The sequence below is a fragment of the Crocuta crocuta genome, unplaced genomic scaffold (assembly GCF_008692635.1).
Source record: "Crocuta crocuta isolate KB4526 unplaced genomic scaffold, BGI_CrCroc_1.0 scaffold64, whole genome shotgun sequence".
Taxonomy (NCBI): Eukaryota; Metazoa; Chordata; class Mammalia; order Carnivora; family Hyaenidae; genus Crocuta; species Crocuta crocuta.
Genome location: NW_027530640.1, coordinates 10,382,011 through 10,403,578, shown reverse-complemented (window position 1 = coordinate 10,403,578; position 21,568 = coordinate 10,382,011). Strand labels below are relative to the sequence as shown.

At 38.9% G+C, this 21,568-nt stretch overlaps 1 long non-coding RNA gene and 2 pseudogenes across 1 annotated transcript in view; 2 read left to right on the top strand and 1 right to left on the bottom strand.

Moving 5' to 3' along the window:
• LOC144235220 (uncharacterized) overlaps window positions 1-20,183 on the top strand; it is a 54,353-nt gene extending 34,170 nt beyond the window's left edge. The window contains exon 3 of the long non-coding RNA XR_013336166.1: window positions 18,877-20,183. This is a non-coding gene — a long non-coding RNA (uncharacterized LOC144235220). The remainder of the gene's footprint in view (window positions 1-18,876) is intronic.
• On the top strand, window positions 15,175-16,061 carry LOC144235386 (BCL2/adenovirus E1B 19 kDa protein-interacting protein 3-like pseudogene; annotated as a pseudogene).
• On the bottom strand, window positions 17,509-18,363 carry LOC144235385 (glyceraldehyde-3-phosphate dehydrogenase pseudogene; annotated as a pseudogene).
• Window positions 20,184-21,568: the final 1,385 nt, after the last annotated feature.

The following is a 21,568-nucleotide window of genomic DNA, read 5'->3' as shown; positions in this document are numbered from 1 at the left end:
AGCCATCACCTTATACATCTTAGAATGGCTCAAATCCAGAAGACAAGAAACAACAAATGTTGGTGAGGATATGGAGAAAAAGGAACTCTCGTGCACTGTTGGTGGGAATATAAGTTTATATAGCCACTGTGGAAAACAGTGTGGAGGTTCCTCAAAAAATTAAAAATGGAAATACCATATGATCCAATGATTCTACTATTGGGTATTTACCCAGAGAACGTGGAAACACTAACTAGAAAAGATCTAGGTACCCTAATGTTTACTGAAGCATTATTTATAGTAGCTATGACATGGAAGCAACCTAAGTATGTATCAGTAGATTAATAGGTAAGGAAAATGCTATATATATGTATTATACACAGTGGAATATTACACACTCATAAAAAAGGATGAGATTATGTCATTCAAGACAACATGGATGGACCTAGAGGATATTATAGTTGCCACAGAGGTCCTTTTTATGAGTGTCTTGGAGGAATTTAATATTCTTAGAGTATTGTCTTAATATTCTCCTGACATTAGATCATATGACATTAAATATTTTTAAGTCATTGAAATGACACCACGGTATGAAGAAATATATTCTGGAAGGTCAAATCCATTTTCAAAATACCAGTGATGTATGAAAACAGTATCCTTTTTGTTATCTGTCATAGTAAGTGAATGGAATTCTGGCCAGTTCTACCAAATTTCAGGAATTTTCAGAGAATCAGAATACAATAAAATATAGTCAGCACTACAAACTACTCTGAGTATAATTTAATTATTTTGATTCATAAAGAACTTTTAAGGACTTGGGATGTTTCATGTAAATGAATTTTCCAAAAAACTGAAACAAATCTATGAATGCCAAAGGATTCCTTTTTTTCCAGAACGTTTTTAAAAATAAAAGTAGCAGATGTTTAAGGCAAAAATTCTAAAAATTCAGAACATGCAGGAAGATAAAGTGAAAAGTAAAAGTTGACCTTTCTAGTCTCCAATTTCTATTATTAACAGTTCCTTAATTTCCTTCCAGATATATAATTGTACACATATACAGCTTTGTATATAATTTATTATTTCATAAATACAGGCATACTATATATATTATACCTTGCTTTTCTACTTAATATATCTGGGTTATCTTCTGCTAATAGCACATAAAAATCTAATTTAATCTATAAATTTCTACATTGAATTTTTTATATGATTTATAATAGTTTAACAGTTCACTGTTGAAGAATATGAGAGTTGTTAAAATAATACTTAAGTGAACATTTTTTTTTTTTTACTTTTTACTTTAAGTAGGCTCCACACTCAGCATAGGGCTTGAACTCATGACCTTGAGATAAGGAGTCACATGCCCTTCCACCTGAGCCAATCAAGCATCCCTTAAGTGAGCATCTTTATAAATACACCTTTACATACTTTTGTAGGTATATCTGTAGTTGTGGAATTACAAGGGGGAATAAAGCACATACATTTTACATCTTAATAGTTATGCCTAATTGCCCTGTGTGAAATAGTACATTCTCAGTAGTTATTTGAGAATAATTTCCTTATAATCCTCATGTGTAGTATCTGTTTCCTAGATTTGTATTTCTTTTTTTTTCTTTTGAGAGAGAGAGTGAGTGGCCAAAGGGCAAAGAGAGAGGGAGAGAGAATCCCAAGCAAGCTCCACATTGTCACTGCAGAGCCTGATGTGGGGCTTGAACTCATGAACTGTGAAATCACGACCTGAACTCAAATCAGTTACTTAACGAACTGAGCAACCCAGGTGCCCCTAGGCTTGTATTTCTTTATTTTTTTTTAAAATATTTTTATTTACTTCTAGGAGAGAGAGAGAGAGAGAGAGAGAGACAGCGTGAGCAGGGGAGGGTCAGAGAGAGAGGGAGTCACAGACTGAAACAGGCTCCAGGCTCTGAGCTGGCAGTCAGCACAGAGCCCGACATGGGGCTCGAACCCACGAACTGCGAGATCATGACCTAAGTGAAAGTTGGACGCTTAACCGACTAAGCCACCCAGGTGCCCCGGCTTGTATTTCTTTAATCATAAATGAGGTGGTGCATCTTTTGTGTGGTTTTAGATCATTTTTGCTTTTTCCTCTTGTAAAATGCCTATTGAGAAATATGGTCTTCCAACCTGAACATAGAGTATTAGCAATGTAGTTTTAAATTGCTTTTACAATTAGACTTTTACAATTATACTTCAGTCAGCATGAATGTTTAACAGATTATCATTTAGAATCTTGAGATTATTCTCCCTTATTATTTTTTTTTACTGAATATATGTCAAACCAAATATCTAACACTGAGATGATGACATTTGGTCTTTACTATTTGATTTAATGAACAGTTGTACCTTATCCAGACTTCAGTCTAATTTGAGCCTCATGCAAGTTTGGAAAGTTCCTATAGTAGGAAGCTCCAGAATAAAAGGATGCTAGTGGTGGAGTTGTGACAGTTGTGACTTCACTTACTCCCTCCTCTGTCAAAACAGTATGTACTTTCCACCCATTTTGGTGAGAAATAATTTTGGAAATAAGTTTGCACCCATGGGTATAATTCTGTATGTTTAGGGCACATGCTTTTTTTTTTTTTTTGGGTGATACATGTAGTTTCTACCACACTGGGACTGCTCAGGAATTGTTCAAGAAAACAGCAATAATGCTGGTATTTGGTTTGTCAGTTGTGGCTTAGGGCATCAGTGGGACACAGAGCAGGATTCTTGCTGAGAAATATGATCCTAACTCGATGCTAATTTTATCTCTGTGATGCAGCTTATAAATATGAGGACAGCTGGTGTTGGATAAATCTGTCCTCACAAGCTGTATGAGATGGAAATAAAATTAAATATTTGGGGTTAAATCCAAATGCAAAAATGTGGAAATGACGTGAATATTTTGATATTTCACTTTCTGCATCTTGATAAAAAAATTCGGTTTATTATGAATTCCTAGCAACAGTCCTATTTGAAACTTAAAATAAGCAGAACGTGTGCCTTAATTTAAGGTCTACATTTCATGAAAAGAAGAGCTGAATTCTTGTTTTTTACCCTATTTCCACCTTGCTAATAAAAATGATAGACTCTACATACCTATTTTTGTTAGCAACCTCTCTTTGTCTTTTTCCCTTGCGTAAAAGATTGCTCCCAATGAAACAGGCCCACACTTCCACTGGGTTGGGATAATAATCCTCTGTGGCCTCTGAAAGTTTGCAAACGATGGGAACCCCAAACTCCTAGTAGATTCTCCTCCAGATGACTAAATATCTTGCTGATTGCTAAGGGATAAATAAGGGTGATGAGCTCAGAGAACAGTCAGGTTGCTGGCTATTCTTCAGCTGACTGGATTACTAAGGTAGAAAAGCACTAAAAATAAATCAGGGCACAAATTTTCCTGCCAGGGGTTGAGTATTGAGATAACTTGTCTTCTCGGCTGGTGTTGACATCATCTGTTCTCCTAATGCACTGTGCAAATAAGATCCAGAGTGAGAAACAGATTTGGCCATGGACTAGTGTTGGCACAAGTCTATAGCCTTGTCCTGATACATTTATTGTTGCTTTTTGTCAAGCTCAGTTAATTAGTTCTCTCAGCTCCTCTAGGAGATAGCTAAATACATCAAGGTGAGAACTTGAAACCAAACTTGGGGCCAATCTCAGAGGAAGTCAGTTGATCTCTTGTAGTTTCAAATATATCTATGCTAGGTCTCTTACACATCAGTTGGGTTTCAGGGTTTCCCCCAGGAGGTCAGATTCTACCAGAATTGGAAAGGTAGGATGATCTCTTAGGAACTCAGTTCCAGGACCTGCAGATTTCACAAAAATACAAGTTACCTGACATGGAATAAAGATTCTTATTGCTGAATTTCTGTTTCTGTTGTTGCTTCACATGTCCTGAGCAGAGCTTTGCTAGTCAGAATTAATCTGTGAATCTCATTTGGACTTAAAAAGAGGGGAAATCCGTTTAAATCCCTACCTTCTTTATATCTATCCCTACCCTTTAAATGTTTTTAAAAATCTTTTATTTATTTTTGAGAGAGAGAAAAAGAGAGACAGAGTACTGTGGGGGAAGGACAGAGAGAGAGAGAGAGAGAGAGGGAGGCACAGAATCTGAAGCAGGCTGCAGGCTCTAAGCTATCAGCACAGAGCCTGACATGGGGCTTGAACTGACAAACCGTGAGATCATGACCTGAATTGAAGTCGGACACTTAACCAACTGAGCCACACAGGAGCCCTGATATAGCTATCCTTACTCTTTTTTAGTTTTACAGAAAGTTGCCTTTAACTGGAGTAATACTATCTCCCACCAATACTCAGAAAAACACTTCCACACTTTTATCTTGTGACCTTCAGAACAAGTCTGTAAGGAAGGCAGATGTTATTATCCCCTTGTTAACTGCTGGACTCAGTAAAGCTAACAGATTCAGACCTTGGCAGAAGTTGGTGTTAAGCCCTGGAAGCTCTGGGATTTCTTGATCCACTTAGCAAGGTCTAGTCTGACCCAGGGCCCTCTCTCCAAGTCTGGAGGTTTGTTCTATTTTTTTTAAAAAATAGTTTATTTAAATATGTCCATAAAAGTGTATTCTAATTAAAGAAGAGTTGGAAAATATAGCAGAGATGTCAGAGAAAAAAAATCAACTACATACCCAGTACTCAGAAACACATTCATTGTGTTTACTTAGGTTTTTGACTGTATCTGTGGGATGGAAGGAGAGATCAAATAGATACTCAGTAACGCTTATTCTGTTTCCACCTGTTTCTCTGCATGTAGCATAATGTAGGTAATAGACATTTTAGTCTAGCCTCCACTAGGGGTACCTCACAGGTAGGTAGGTAGGTATTGACTGTAGGCCTTCCAGGCTGAGCTGTAAATGCTGAACCAAAATCCTACTGCCATCCCTGATAGAGATCAGCTATTCACTGTTCTCCTTTTGTTACTCTTCTCTTTTTTTAACCACAAAGCTTATTTCCTTTCCTTCTGGCTATATCAGTATAGTTTTTCTGGATTGTTCCCTACAGTGGGGCAAATCTTTCTTCAAATTCTTCCTGGCTTCCCCTGGGCGGAGTTAGGGGCCCAGGTAGCGTTGAAGAGAATGAAAGGGCTGCTCTTTCTCTTTCTCTTCCATGCACCCAGCTTGGCACTCAGAAGGTACTTCTGACCAAAGAGGAATGCTGGGATGTGCATGCACGTTAGCAGCTCCAGATGTTTGGACCCAAGAAATAGTAAATTCCAGTGTAGCTTTCAATACCCTCCTGCATTTTGTTTACAGTTTTAATAACAGACATTAGGTAATTGTTTACTGATGAGTGTGTGAGTGAGTGAGTGAGCGAGCGAGCGAGTGAATGAGTGTATTTGGTCCTGAGAGTAGAGGTGGGATGCCACTCTGCTCACTTCCTATAAATTAAAAGCACCAAGAATGTATTTTCTCTGTCCTACACCCAAAGAATTTTAGTTTTCCTCATCTGTAGCATCACTAAATGAGAAAACCCAACCAACTAGCAGCCTTGGTGTCAAAGGTACTCACAGCTTCCACGTTGTCTGTCTGCTTTCCAGGTCCTGGTGTCCCCACAGAAAATGCCCCTTGAGGCTGGGTTTGTTTGCGGTAGATCCCTTATTTCTGGCAAGGAGGGGCGTAAACAGGAACGACAGCTGTCTGCAAAGAAGCTAGGGGATCAGCTGGAAGGGATGGGGAAGGGTCTCCATATTCTGTTCTGTTTGGTGCAGCCCTGGCTTTCAACTTAACCACACTTGGGGAGTTATGTGTGCTTGAGCATGTCCTCCCAACAGAGGGAGAAAAAAAATCTGTGACCCTAAGTTAATTGCTAATAATTATACATTGAATCTAAATGAAAATGAGAAAAAGGCAGGGCAGAAGCCAAAGTCTCATGGTAAGTAAAGCATTTTTAGCTGGAATGTAAAGAATTTTGGTATCGGCATTTCAGGGAAATTCAAGCTGCCCTTTCTCTCAAACCAGCAGACAGGAGGTAGCTCACAGTTGCTTGGGTCCAGATTACAATTTTACTGATTTCAGAAAATCTAATATTAATCTTGGCATTGACTTTGGTGGAAGATCTGTGCAGGATTGTAAATCCTTATGGAAAAAAACCATTTTTTTTCTTGGAAGCTGAAGAGTTCTGTTTTTAAAAAAATTAAAAAAATGTTTACTTATTTTTGAGACAGAGAGACAGAGCATGAGCGGGGGAGGGCCAGAGAGAGAGGGAGACACAGAATCTGAAGCAGGTTCCAGGCTCTGAGTTATCAACACAGAGCCCAATGTGGGGCTTGAACACACAAACCATGAGATCATAACCTGAACCAAAGTTGGATGCTTAACTGACTGAGCCACCTAGATGCCCCTGAAGACTTCTCTTTTATACTCTCTTGGTGGATGTGCTTTTGTTTGTGTATTACATTGATCAATATACTTAAACACAGTAAAAATAACTGAGGCCTACTAAATGGAAAAATTTGATGTTATCATGAGTAAGAAGAATACTTTTTTATTTTATTTTATTTTTTTATTAAAAATTTTTTTTTATTTATTTTTGAGACAGAGAGACAGAGCATGAGTCGGGGAGGGGCAGGGAGAGAGGGAGACACAGAATCTGAAACAGGCTCCAGGCTCTTAGGTATCCACACAGAACCTGATGCAGGGCTCGAACCCACAAACTGCGAGATCATGACTTGAGCAGAAGTTGGACACTTAACCGACTGAGCCACCCAGGCACCCCAAAAGAATACTTCTTGACAAGTATAGACTTTACTGTCTGTAATAAATTATATGATTAAACAACAAACTTTGAGGCTACTCTGTGTTCAGTACTGGGGAGCTAGAGAATGCTATAAAAGAACTAACACAACTAACTAACATAAATGTCATACTGCTATAAAACTAACATGACTAACATAAATGTCATACTGCATTTACAGTAAACTAAGTATATCCTAGGTGCAATGCTTAGTAATCCTCAGTTACACTGAGTAAGTAATCCTTAAGTAAGTAATACAGGGTTGCTGCAATATAGTAAACTAACTGCAATTGGTCACAGCCTCTCTTCCCCACCAATGATACAAGAATTGCAAACCCATTCAACTCAAACAGTAGTTTTTGAACATCTCATGGAGCTTCACTATTTTGTTTCATAGCTGCAGACTACTCTCTCTGGCCTCAGTTAGTTGTTTAAAAATTAAATGATGCTTGTTGGTCATAACAGAACCTGAGGGGAAATCATAGTTCCAGTAATAGTGCAAAAAGGCAAATTTGTGGAGTGGCTCATTAGAATTATGATCTCCTTCATCAAGGAATGGCATGTCCCAGAAGAGAAGTAATTTATATGATGTGATCATTAGTGCTGATGGCTTGAAGGGCTCTGTTACCTGTAGGAATCTTTGACTCAGCATCTGGCCTTGGATGCTGGTTGTTATCAAGCTGTCAAAGATCAAGACAGGCTTGGGGCATCTGGGTGGCTCAATTGGTTGAGCATCTGACTTCATGTCAGGTCATAATCTCACGGCTCGTGAGTTCAAGACTCACCTTGGGCTTGCAGAGCCCAGTTTGGATCCTTTGTCCCCCCTCACTCTGCCCCGTCTCCTACTCATTCTCTCTCTCTCAAAAAGAAANTTTTTTTTTTTTTTTTTTTAAACAGACAAGGACCTGAAGTCCAAGAAACAGAAGTCATTTGATAAGGTAGTGAATTACCCTGAATGCCAGAAGAATGTTTGGGAAAATTTTGAAATCTGGGGAAAAAACCATTGAGTATCTTTTAGAATGCTAGACACTGACTAATGCATCCTTCTGAGTCATCTAGTTTATCTTTCATTATCTTTGAGCTATTAAAAACTCTCTAAAGTTGCAGAAAACTGAGAGAATGCAGACTGTTGTCTGTAGAAAAAGCAATCAAATTTTGTCTTGTGGAGATGCAGTCAATCACCCCCCCTCGCTTTCCTTAGAAGCTAGTTTTGTACTTCTTAACAAATTCATTTCATTAAAAATGAATGGTTCCTTCTGAAACCAGGATTTCAGAAAGAACATTCTGTTTCTTCCTTCATTGTGAGTAGATAGAGGCCTTGTTTGCATGGGTTTCTGAGACAGCTACACTAATTTTTTTCTTATACTTTTATGTATGTTTATAAGACATGTGGAAATATCTTTTTTTAAAATTACTGAGATCAGTTCCATGTAATCTAAAATTCATCTTTTATGTTTTTAGAACATTGGTATAAAACTATTTTAAAGGAAACAAATCAGTGACAGTACCTTCACAACTACATCTCTGTCTAGTTCCAAGACATTTCTGTCACTCCAAAGTAAAACACTTTTATCTATTAAGCAGTTTTTCCCTATTCCTTTCTCCCTGTAGCCCTTGGCATCTTCTACTGTATTCTGTGTCTGTGCATTTATCTCTTCTAGATATTTCCTATAAATGTACTCTTATGACGTTTTGTATCTGGCTTCTTAGTGTAATACACTGGATATCTATCCATGTTGTAGCATATGTCAATAATCCACTTCTTTATATGGCTAGATAATGTTACATTGTATGTATGTACTACAGTTTGTTTATCCATTCATCCGTTAATAGATATCGAGGGTGTTTCTACCTTTTGGCTGTTGTGAATAGTGTTGCTGTGAACATACGTGTACATCTTATTTGTGGAAGTATCTGTTATAAGTTTTTTTTGGTATATATCTAGAAGTGGAATTATGGCATCATATGGTTGGTAATTTTTAACTTTTGTGGTATCATATGGTAAATATGTTTAAGTTTTGAAGAACTACCAAATTGTTTTCCACGAAACTATTTTACTTGCCCACCAGCAAGTGGGCACTTTGTCCCATCCTCTCCAACAAAGCCACCCTAGTAGGTGTGAAGTGATCTCTTATTTTGGTTTTGATTTGCATTTCTCTAATGACTAAGGATGTTGAATATGCTTGTCAGTCATGCAGAGGTTTTTAAACAGTGCATCATTTTTTGTTTTTTATGAAAATGTTTTTATTTATTTTTGAGAGAGAGGGAGGAGAGGAGCACAGGGAGAGGAAGGCAGAGGATATAAAGCAGGCTTTGCACTGACAGCAGAGAGACCAATGCAGGGCTCAAACTCCTGAACCATGAGATCATGACCTTAGCCAAAGTCAGATGCTTAACTGACTGAACCACCCAGTTGCCCCAGTCCATCATTCTTTGAATATTCTCAGAAATCTGGCTATTGAAAAGAAATTTTTGATAACTCCCATTGTAGTACAAATAATTATCCCCTAGTTTATGTTTCTTAATTTAAGATTTTGTATATTAAGTTTTATCAAATAATTCTATAAAAAACTTTGTTTTTTGAACATAAATTGGAGAGGATGTTCTTCACCCCTTATGTGATGCTCTTTATGAGGTTTTTTCAAAGATCATGCCTGAAACTTCCACAGCATCAATTTAATGCTCTTAAGGAACTCAGAAAAATATTGCCAGGGTGATAGTGTCTGTCCTTGTGAACCACTACTGTGTGAGCAGTTTTATACTCTAAAATCTTGCTTGGAGCTTTGAGTTTGTAAGATTTATTTGCTGATAGGCTTTTTAAATGTGGCTATACAATATATTTTTAATAATAATGATTACAACAAGTAACATTTACTGAACATATCTTAGGGGCCATACTCTGACCTAGGCATTTTATTTGGATATATCCTTTAATCTGACAAGAATTTTACCTTTGCCAGCTATGATCTTCTATTTCTTGTCCATTGTGGTATCCCCAGCGTCTATCATGGTACTTGCATAAGAGCAAGTGTTCAACAAATGTTACTGAATGAATAAATAACACTTTGGGGTAGTTTCTATGATTATCTTCATTTTACAAATGAGGAAGCTGAGGCTAAGAAATGTAAAGCAGTTTTCCCAAGATCATACAGATGGGCAGTGGCAAGAGCCCATATCAGAGCTCGAGCAGCCTACTTGAGTCTAGACCAAACTGCCTTTCAGACCATAGTATTCAGAACAGCACTTTCACCCTTTCCTTCTACATTGCACAGAGTGGTCAGGTATTCTTGCAAACAAAGAAGAAGCAATTAAATTAATTTCATTTCAAGAAAATATTTGTTAATGGCCTTCTGTGTGCCTAGACATAGTTGAATGTAGTGTTGAGGACTAGGCGTTAAGAAAAGGAGATTCTTTTTGTTTTGAATTATTATATATTTTATTTTATTTATTTTTCTTAAATAGTTTATTGTCAAGTTGGTTTCCATATAACACCAGGTGCTCATCCCAACAAGTGCCCTCCTCCATGCCCATCACCCCCCTTCCCCTCTCCCCAATCCATATCAGTCCTCAGTTTGTTCTCAGCATTCAAGAGTCTCTCATGGTTTGCCTCCCTCCCTCTCCCCCACTATTTTTCCCCTTCTTCTCCCCCATGGTCCTCCGTTAAGTTCCTCCTAATCCTCCTATACGTGCAAACATATGGTATCTGTCCTTCTCTGCCTGACTTATTTCGCTCAGCATAACACCCTCAAGGTCCATCCATGTTGCTACACATGGCCAGATTTCATTGTTTCTCATTGCCATGTAGTATTCCATGGTATAGATAAACCACATCTTCTTGATCCATTCATCTGTTGATGGACACTTAGGCTCTTTCCATGTTTTAGCTATTGTGGAGAGTGCTGCTATGAACATTGGGGTACATGTGCTCCTATGCATCAGCATTTCTGTATCCCTTGGGTAAATTCCTAGCAGTGCTATTGCTGGGTCATAGGGGAGTTCTATTGTTAGTTTCCTGAGGAACCTCCACACTGTTTTCCAGAGGGGCTGTACCAGTTTACATTCCCACCAACAGTATAGGAGGATGCCCATTTCTCCACATCCTCGCCAGCATCTAGAGTCTTCTGATTTGTTCATTTTAGCCACTCTGACTGGCTAAAATGAGGTGAGGTGGTATCTCAGTGTGGTTTTGATTTGTATTTCCCTGATGAGGAGGGATGCTGAGCATCGTTTCATGTGTCTGTTGGCTATCTGGATGTCCTCGTTGGAGAAGTGTCTGTTCATGTCTTCTGCCCATTTCTTCACTGGATTATTAGTTTTTCAGGTGTGGAGTTTGGTGAGTTCTTTATATATTTTGGAAACTAGTCTTTTATCTGATATGTCATTTGCAACTATCTAAGAAAAGGAGATTGTGTTATGGGGTGTGACATTAGCTGGGTGACCTTGAACAAATAATATACTCTGTTTAGACTTTGAGCTCCTTATGTGTAAAATGGAAAAGTTGGACTAGATGATCTAAGAAATAAAATATAACTTTAAGAAATAGCATAGATAAGGCCACATTGAACTTGTTTGCTGGGGATGGATAGTGGATGGTGGGAGATGTCATTGGTTTATATATTTTAATCTTTAATCTAGAAGGAATGAAGAAGAAGAAAGGGCCAGAAAGTGGTAAATATTTGATGGCAGTGCTAGAGTGTATCATCTAGGAGAGAAAATAAAACAATTATCCAATTAACAAGGAAGTGTCAGGCTCACCTTTAATTTTAAGAAATGAAATTTACTTCTGTCCTGGTCCTTATCTTTGGTAAGTATAGTAGCCTGAAGTTATTTAATATTTTATACTTTCTCAACACTTTGTGCCCTGTAAATCTGGTGAGAAGTAGCTTGGGGATATTTGGAAAAATCAAGGGCTTGGCTAAGATTATACAGTTGTTTAGTGATTCTTAATTATTACTTATAAAAAGTTTTTAAATTATTTATTTATTTATTTTGAGAGAGAAAGAGAATGGGAACATGTGCAAGCTGGGGATTGGCAGAGAGAGGGAGAGAGAGGATTATAAGCAGGCTCTGTGGTGTCAACATAGAAGTCAAAGCGAGGCTCATACTCACAAACCATGAGATCATAACCTGAGGTGAAATCAAGAGTTGGTTGTCTAACTGACTGGGCTACCCATGTGCCTCATTATTTTTTAATATCCTAGTCTGTCTCACCTTGAAATTTGAAGGAAATGTTAAATTATTATTTTTTTAATATTATAAGATTTTATCTTTAATTTGCTTTATTAAAAAGTCTATATGTCTCATTACAGTTTTTCCTTAGGTTTCTAGGAGTGGAGGATATTGTCAAATAAAACGGTTAATAGTAGGGTAGCAGAACTTCAAAAACAATGTGTTAAATTTTTGAGGAAAAAATCTTACAGTTAAACCACAGTTTTAAAGGCTCACTTGTTTTATATTTTAAATTTGGTTGACTAATGATACTTTTCATTCTGCAAATTTAGCCAGTAAGTGCACTAAACACTCATTAAATGCCTGATGTGTTCAAAGCACTGGCCTGGATGCCACAGATTTTTAAAGATGACCCTTGACCTCAGTCTTGTAAAAGTTATGAAACATCTACAACCAACAGCATCATGTGATAGAATATTATGAGTAAGAGCTAAATCTAAAGTGTTAATGGAAATTAAGAAGATGCCCCTTTAAGGGGCGCCTGTGCGGCTCACTCAGTTGAGCATTTGACTCTTGATTTTGACTCAGAATATGATCTCATGGTTCATGAGATCCAACCCCGCATTACGCTCTGTGCTGATAGCGCTAAGCCTACTTGGGATTCTCTCTCCCTCTCTCTCTGCCCCTCCCCCACTCGTGAGCATGTTCTCTCTCTCAAAAATAAAACATGAAAAAAGAAAAAGCTTCACGGAAGAGAGGATACTGAAACCCAAGTGTTGAAGGATGTATATATTAAGTGTGAAGTGAGATAGTTGGGAGAGGGTTATTAATAGGTAGAGGGAATAGTTTGAACACAGGGAAGAATATTTAGGATGTATTTTAAGTCATTAATGGGAATAGAAATGAATTGGAAGTTGTAAACAAGTTGTAAACTCCCTGATAAAAACTTAGAAAGATTCATCCAACATTGGCTTTCTGCATGTCTATCAATGTTTCTTTCTCATTTCTGCACTACTCTGAATAAAACAAAATGATAGACAATTTCTTCATGCAGCAAGTATTAAGTACCCACTCTATCCCAGATGCTTTGCTAGGAGCATAAGCTCTAAAGATAAACTAGACACAGCCTTTGTCCTCAAGTAGGCCACAGACTGGGAGGGAAGACCAACAATTAGTTAGACAAGGGATACATATAAAGTGCCCATTTTATTTGAAATGGGGCCACCTTGAAAAAGAATGATCTTGGCTGAGCTGGGCTGATGGCTTGAGCTCTGTTTTTAGCCCTTGGGAGCAACCTCAGGATGTGTGGCATACCAGAAGAACAGCTGCATACTATATTCTGACAGTGATGAAAGTGGCACCTCCGTTTTTCCAGAGCCACAGCAGTGACTGTCCCTGGGAAGGAGAGCCAAGCTCTTTCTCTCCTGGCTTGTGCTGTTGGGCATATTGTTCTACAGAATTTTAGAGGGGAAGTTTCAGGAAGGATATGAAGAGGGAAGGGATAAGGAAATAAGCTGTAGAGTACTTTGATTTAAAAATATGTGTAGAATTCAACTATTAGTGTGTATTAGATGTATCAAGATATAATAATAATAATGATAGATGATAATTACTTTGAGCTAGGCACTATGATAAGAGTTTTAACATATATTACCTAATTTAACCCACATAGTAGTCCTAAAAATTTCCTATTACATTCATCACTTTTTACAGATAAGGAAACTGAGGCTTAAAAGATTAAGTAACTTTCCCGCATCACATAGCTCATAAGTGGATATAATGGAAAGTATATTGGGATGAATTTTATATTTCATATTTTATAGAGAGAGCTGAAGCCTAGATAGGAGTGACTAGTCGATAGGTACAGAGCAGAATGATGTCAGAGCCAAATTTAGAATCCATATCTCAACTTTACAACTCTTGAATAATTTTTAAATTATTTTATAACATAAAACTTCAAACCTATGTATCACTTAGCTTCTATGATTATCTATTTGTGGCCAGTCTTATTTTATCTACACCCACTTGTTCCCTATTATATTAATGTGAAGCAAATATTAAACATATTATTTCACCTATAAATATGCCAGAATGTTCCTTTAAAAGATGATTTTAAAAAGCAATCCTAATACCATTACTGCACCTAAAATTAATAGTGACTTTTAATACCATCAACTAGCTTGTCTAGTTTGAATGTAAATTTTCAATTGTTTCATAAGTCTCCTTATTTTTTCTCACTTGTTTATTTGCTTGAATAAGGATCCAGGTAAGGTCCACACATCTAATACATTGATATACTTCTATATATCCATCTCTGTCTCTCTCTCTCTGTCTCTATACACGCGCGCGCACACACACACACACACACACACACATACATATACATCCATTTTTTGGAGAGACAGAGGGCGCAAGTGAGCGAGGGGCAGAGAGAGAATCCCAGGAGGGGCAGAGGGAAAGAAAAAGAGAGAGAAGCAGGTCTTACCCAAAGTGGGGCTCGTGTTTTACCTGAAGTGGGGCTCATGCTCACCTTAAGCAGAGCATGAGCTTACTGGATATGGGACTTGAACTCATGAACTATGAGATCATGACCTGAGCTGACGTCAAATGCTTAACAAGTGAGCCACCCAGGTGCCCAATACATTGCTATATCTTAAGTCTCTTTTCATCTATAGCTTGCTTTCCACCTTTTAATTTTTCTTGTAATTTAAACTGTTGAAAAACTCTGTCCTACAGAGTTTTCTGCAATTTTGATTTTATTGATTGTATCTCTGTGGTATAGTTTAAGATATTCCTCTGTCTTCTGTATTTCCTATCTAGAGTCTTGATCAGATTCAAATTTGATGTATACTTTTTTTGCAAGACTACATCATAGATGATGATGTGTCATCAGGAGACTCATACTTTCTTAGTATCTCTTTCATTGTCATGTTAGCAATCATTGATGCTTAATGAACTAATTTATTTAGGATTGCAAGGCCTTCCATTTCCAATTTTGATAGAGTATCAGGACCTTAAACAACTAAAAAAGAACCCAGAAAGATATATAGAATAGTATTTTAGGCATTGGACAACAGGTATCATATGACTGGATCTCTAAAAGGAAGGGAAATGACATAATTTCTGGATTCTTATGAAAAATTACAGGACATGCAAAGAAACAGGATCATACATTCATAACATGAATAAAATTGAATTAGTAGAAACAGAGTATAGAAATGAGACCACATAGGTGTTGCTGCCCGAGAACCAGAGACGGTCCTGCTGTGGCCGCAGGTCTTCCAGCCGCCCGACAATGTCGTCTCATTTAGTAGAGCAGCCGCTGCCCCCTCACAACAACAACAACAACTGAGAGGAGGGTGAACAGCCTTTGGCCCTGACAGCCGGCCTCAACAGTTCCTGGGTGGAGGTCCCCATGAACAGCAGCAATGGCAATGATAATGGCAATGGGAAAAATGGGGGGCTAGAACACGTACCTTCCTCATCCTCTATCCACAATGGAGACATGGAAAAGATTCTTCTGGACACACAACATGAATCAGGGCAGAGTAGTCCAAGAGCCAGCTCTTACTGTGACAGCCCTTCCCCACAAGAAGACGGGCAGATTATGTTCGATGTGGAGATGCACACAAGCAGGGACCACAGCTCTCAGCTAGAAGAAGAGGTTGCAGAAGGAGAGAAAGAAGTTGATGTTTTGAAGAAAAGTGTAGACTGGGTGTCCGACTGGTCCAGTAGACCCGAAAACATTCCACCTAAGGAGTTTTACTTCAGATACCCCAAATGCTCCGTTTCTTTAAGCATGAGGAAAAGTGGGGCCATGAAGATAGGAGGTATTTTCTCCACAGAATTTNTGTTCATTCCATCTCTCTTCCTCTCTCATGTTTTGGCTTTGGGGCTAGGCATCTGTATTGGAAAGCGACTGAGCACACCTTCCGCCAGCACATACTGAAAGAAAGAAAAGCCACTGGACAAGCGTGTGACCTGTGAAGTGGTGTATTGTCACAATAGTTTATTTGAACTTGAGACCATTGTAAGCATGACCCAACCTACCACCCTATTTTTACATATCCAAGTTCCAGTGACTCTCAAATCCAGTATTTTATTCAAACTCTATTGAGGCATTTTACTAACCTCATTCCCTTTTTGGCCTGTAAGACACTTTAGAATTTTCTAACAGAGTTTACTGTTATTTAGAAATTTGCAAGGGCTTCTTTGCCACAAATGCCACCAGCAGATTATAATTTTGTCAACAATGCTGTTGTCTCCTTTTAGTGCCACCAGGCATAGACCTGCATCGTTTGTGGTATAAATTTTACTCTTGCAAGATAAAGATAACTACTGTCTTTCTCTTCAAATGAGATCAGGTTAGCAAATGATATGATAGCTTTATTGTTTTGTTTTGTTTTCAAGACAAAGGCAAGCTTCCCTAAGCTTGAATTTAGTTATTAAAAAAGAAACAAACAGACAAAAAAAATCCAAGACACAAGGAAAAGAATATCCTGGGCAATAAAAAATTATTTTAAACAAACAAAAAAAGAAATGAGAGCACATAATAGACAAAGATATTAAAACAGCTATTATAAATATGCTATACTTATTAAAGAGAGAAGAAAACATGAGTATAACAAGCAGAGAAAGTGGAAGATATAAAAAAAAGATTCAAATCTAGAAATCAAAAATATTTGTGATGATAAGTACGTTGGATGGAATTAATAGCAGATTAGACACAGTAGAAGAAAAGATTAGACACTTGAAGTCATAACAGTAGAAACTATCCAAAACAAAGTACATAGAAAAAAGACTGAAGCAAAGCAAAGCAAAACAATGACTAGAGCATCAGTATGCTGTGGGATAATATCATGTAATTGGAACTGGAGAAGAGCAGTGACACCAGAAAGATATTTGAAGAAATAATGGCACATTAAAAAGGATCTGGAGACCTCTTTCTCTGTTGTGATGACAGATAAGGTTGCTTCTCAGCAGGTAAAGAATGATTTCCTCATGAGCAGGCAGAAAGCTCTTATCTACAGACTGACCCTTTTAGAGGTCTTCCATTTTCTCTCCTAGTTATAATCCTGTTTTCTTCTACTTCTTTAACAAGTAAAGCATATTTATAATAGCTGTTTTAATATCTTTGTCTATTATGTGCTCTCATTTCTGTATTCTGTTTCTATTAATTGAATTTTATCCATGTTATGAATGTATGATCCTGTTTGTTTGCATGCCCTGTAATTTTTAATCCAGAAATCATGTCTTTTCCCTTCTTTTAGATGACCTTGTACATGATAGGTTGCACTACCTTCATCATAGGACCTTAGTGGAAAACTTGTGATGTTTGTCTTTTATCTTCCTCTTTTTTCCATCCTTGAATCTCTCTTATCCACTTTTTGGTGGTGGTGGGGTGCTAGGTACTGTATACTTTATTGATGGTATTTGACAAGGTAGGCCTCTCTAGGTCCCTCCTCTTCTTCATGGGGTCTGGGATGGAAACTCTGTAGAGGTTGGGAGAATCTCACTGTGTTGGGAGATGATTTGGGACAAGGACTCCCCAGCAGCTTAGGGCCCCTCTCTTCCTCTTGCTCCCCTGGGGGCTCGTGGGCCAGGGGACCCTTATTCCTTGAAAGCCATGTGAACCATTAGGTTTACCACTTGATTGCTGTAGCCATATTTGTTGCCATACCAGGAAATGAGCCTGAAAAAGTGGTCAGTGAGAGCAATGCCAGCCCCAACGTCACAGTGGAAGAGTAGGTGTCATTGTTAAAATTGCAGAAGACAACCTGGTCCTCACTGTAGCCCAGAATGCCCTTGAGGGGATCCTCTGATGCTTGCTTCATCACTTTCTTTTTGGCAGCCTAGCCCAGGTGGCAAGTCAGATCCAAGACTGACATGGTGAGAATGGGGACGCAGAAGACTATACTAATGAGCTTCCTGTTCAGGTCAGGGATGACCTTGCCAACAGCCTTGACATCACCAGTAGAAGCAGAAATGATGTTCTGGGCAGCCCCTCGGACATCACACCACAGCCTCCCAGAGCTGTCATCCATGGTCTTCTGAATAGCATTGATAGCATGAAATATGGTCTTGAGTCCTTCCATGATGCCAGAGTTGTCATGGATGATCTTGGCCAGAGGGGCCAAGCAGTTGGTGGTGCAGGAGGCATTGCTGACAATCTTGAGGGAGTTGTCATTCTTCTCCTGGTTCATGCCCATCACAAACTTGGAGGCATCAGCAGAAGGGGCAGAGATGATGACCATCTTGGCCCCACCCTTTAGCCTTTTTCATGGTGGTGAAGACCCCGTGGACTCCACAACATACTCAGCACCAGCATCACCCCATTTGATGTTGAGGGAATCTGACTTCTGGAAGATGAAGATGGGCTTTCCATTGATGACAAGTTTCTTGTTCTCAGCCTTGACTTGCTTTGAATTTGCTGTAGATGGATTCATACTGGAACATGTAAATCATGTAGTTGAGGTCAGTGAAGGGACCACTGGTGGTGACAGTATCCACTTTTCCTTAGTTAAAAGGCCCTGGTGACCAGGTGCCAGTACAGTCAAGTCTGTTTACTCTGACCTCCACCATTGTGTCTCAGGGATGCAAATGGCACGCTGCCAAAAGATGCAGCTGTCTAACAGGGAAGACAAGAGAGTCTACTTTACTCTTAAAATGATTCCCTTCCCCACTGAATACCCCCAAAGTGTCCCTAGGTACCCAAGGAAGGCCTGCACCCATTTTCTGAGCCACCACCTGGGATTCATGATCTTTCCAATACTTTCATTTATCCATGCATCCACCTCCAGCTTCCCTTAATGAAATTTTGACCCACTTTGGTCCTGTCATTTCATATTAAAGGTTAATCCTTGGCAATCACTTCTAGTGGGTTTCAGTGATTTCATTTACAACATTAATAAGTTAGTATTTACATTCAAAAGGCCATCCAAAGATAGGCTTTAATTCCTCTTTGTTTGTTTTTTTAAGGTTCAGCTCAGATACAATTTTTATTCAAGAGGATTTCTCTGGTGGTACCATGAGTCATATACTGTGCTGGCTGCAAGGCAGAATGAGGAAGACCTAGCTAGCTTCTGCCCTCTGGAACCTCACAGACCTAGAAGACACACTTACAACAAATACAAATTGGTATCCCATGAATACATTAAGGTGATGTGAACCAAGGTTTTGAGCATTCACTGGGAAACAGGTGTCATAACGTGGGGCACTCAAGAAAAAAGTCTTTTGTGATGGCTCTAAAGGAAAAATAGGGATAAAACCATTTGAGAAGGTGAAGGGAATCTCTGACAACGGAAACATCAAAGGCAAAGAGATAATGAACAATATCATTTGCTATTTACTAAGTCTTTACTAAGTGTTCGGCACAAAGCCAGGTGCTTTGCATACATTTATATCATTGGGCTCTCACAAAAAACCTTTGAAGATGAGTCTTACTATGCTCTCCAATTTACAGATTAGGAAACTGAGGCTTCAAGAAATGCCATAACTTGCCCAAGTTTTCTTAATGTGTCAGACCTGGGATTATAATCAAAATCTGTCTGATTCTAAAGCCTAACTGTTAATCCTTAAAGTACTGAAGGAAACTTGTGTTAAGAATATGGTAGGGTGAGAGCAAAGTGTAGCAGAAGAGAAGGCAGGGAGAGTTTGTAAAGGCCAGACTGTGAAGGGTTTTATGTGTCAAATATCCATGAATTTGTTCTTTATCTACTTTTTATCCCTAGTCTTCTAACTCCAAGCGAGAAAGCCTCTAATTTTTCTCTCTTAACTCTCAATGCTTAATACTTATATTTCACATAGTTATAATTATGTTCTTTACTTGTTTCCTTCTCTTCACCACTAGGCAACAAAGTGCTTATCAAAGGTCTTCTCACAGTACCCTTCTCATTTAGTGAAATGTGCACTACTCATTTAGTGAATGAATGAATGAATGAATGAGTGAAACTAAAGGGATACCTGTGGGTATTGAAAAGTATAGACACTGGATTTTGCAGTTCTGTGTCAAAGAAGTTATGGTTGCCTTGGAGAAATTGGAAACTGTCAGATTAATTTTAGGTCATACCTATATGCCAGTTGAAAATCATATAACCCCAGCATTGCCCCTCAGGTTTCAGTGAGTGTGACATCATTATGGGCCAACTGGACTTCCCTCTAAAATTTGTAAGAAAATTTGGGCCGATCCTAAAATTTGTATGGAACCACAAAAGACCCCGAATAGCCAAAGTAAACTGAAAAATAAACCAAAATGGGAGGTATCACCATCCCAGACTATAGCCTCTACTANATGAACAGACACTTCTCCAAAGAGGACATCCAGATGGCCAACAGACACATGAAACGATGCTCAGCATCCCTCCTCATCAGGGAAATACAAATCAAAACCACACTGAGATACCACCTCACGCCAGAGTGGCTAAAATGAACACTTCAGGAGACTCTAGATGCTGGCAAGCATGTGGAGAAATGGGCACCCTCCTACACTGCTGTGGGAATATAAACTGGTGCAACACCTCTGGAAAACAGTGTGGAGGTTCCTCAAAAACTTAATAATAGAACTCCCCTAGGACCCAGCAACNAAGGGGAAAAATAGTTGGGGAGAGGGAGGGAGGCAACCATGAGAGACTCTTGAATGCTGAGAACAAACTGAGGGCTGATGGGGGTGAGGGGGAGGGGACGGGGGGTGATGGGCATGGAGGAAGGCACTTGCGGGGATGAGCACTGGGTGTTATATGGAAACCAACTTGACAATAAACTATAAAAAAAAAAGAAAAGAAAATTTGGACTGAGTCCCAAATATGATGAACTGTAACCCAGGAACAGAACAGCACTCCCCATAGTTCTTGCTGATTTCTGGATGTTGTGGCTCCCTTGCCTGGCATCCATTTGGTGTTCAGCATTTAGCTGTAAATAAGTTGTGAACCCCCATGGCTAGTCTGGGCTGACGAGCTGAGGGAGCCAGAGCAGCTGGCGAGGCCTAGAGATGTTAACCAAGAATGTGCAAACTAGGAAGGGAGGGAGGAATTGAGACTTGTTTAGATGCTTTTTTCTGTAGACATGCAATCTCATTATGGTCTTTGGCCAGTTTTGTCTGTAGAAGAAATTAAGCTTTCCTCTTTGTAAGCCTCCCTCTCTCAAATTCCTAATCCTAAGGAGGAACTTAACTGAGGACCATGGGGGAGAAGAAGGAGGGAAATGGTGGGGGAAAGGGAGAGAGGCAAACCATGAGAGACTCTTGAATGCTGAGAAACAAACTGAGGACTGATGGATGTGGGGGGGAGGGGGGAGCTGGGCATGGAGGGGGGCACTTGTGGGGATGAGCACTGGGTGTTGTATGGAAACCAACTTGACAATAAACTATTTGTAAGGAAAAAAAAACAATAAAGCAGATTTTAAAAGAAAAAAAAAAATCCTAATCCTAGAGCATATCTAAACCTGTTTCATCCCCACCGAATTGCCTGATTTAGTCAGGAAATGTGGGTGCCCATCCTGAATGCCAGTTACTGACTGACTTTCAGCAAGTGACATAGTCGGTCTGAACTTCGGTTTTTTCCATCTTAAAATGGAGTTTAACTTCTCTCCTGCTGCTCTACATAGTAGTTGTGGGAATGAAATGAGGTAATAGGGTTGAAAGTGTTTCTGTGCTTTCAAGCTCTGTGTAATTATA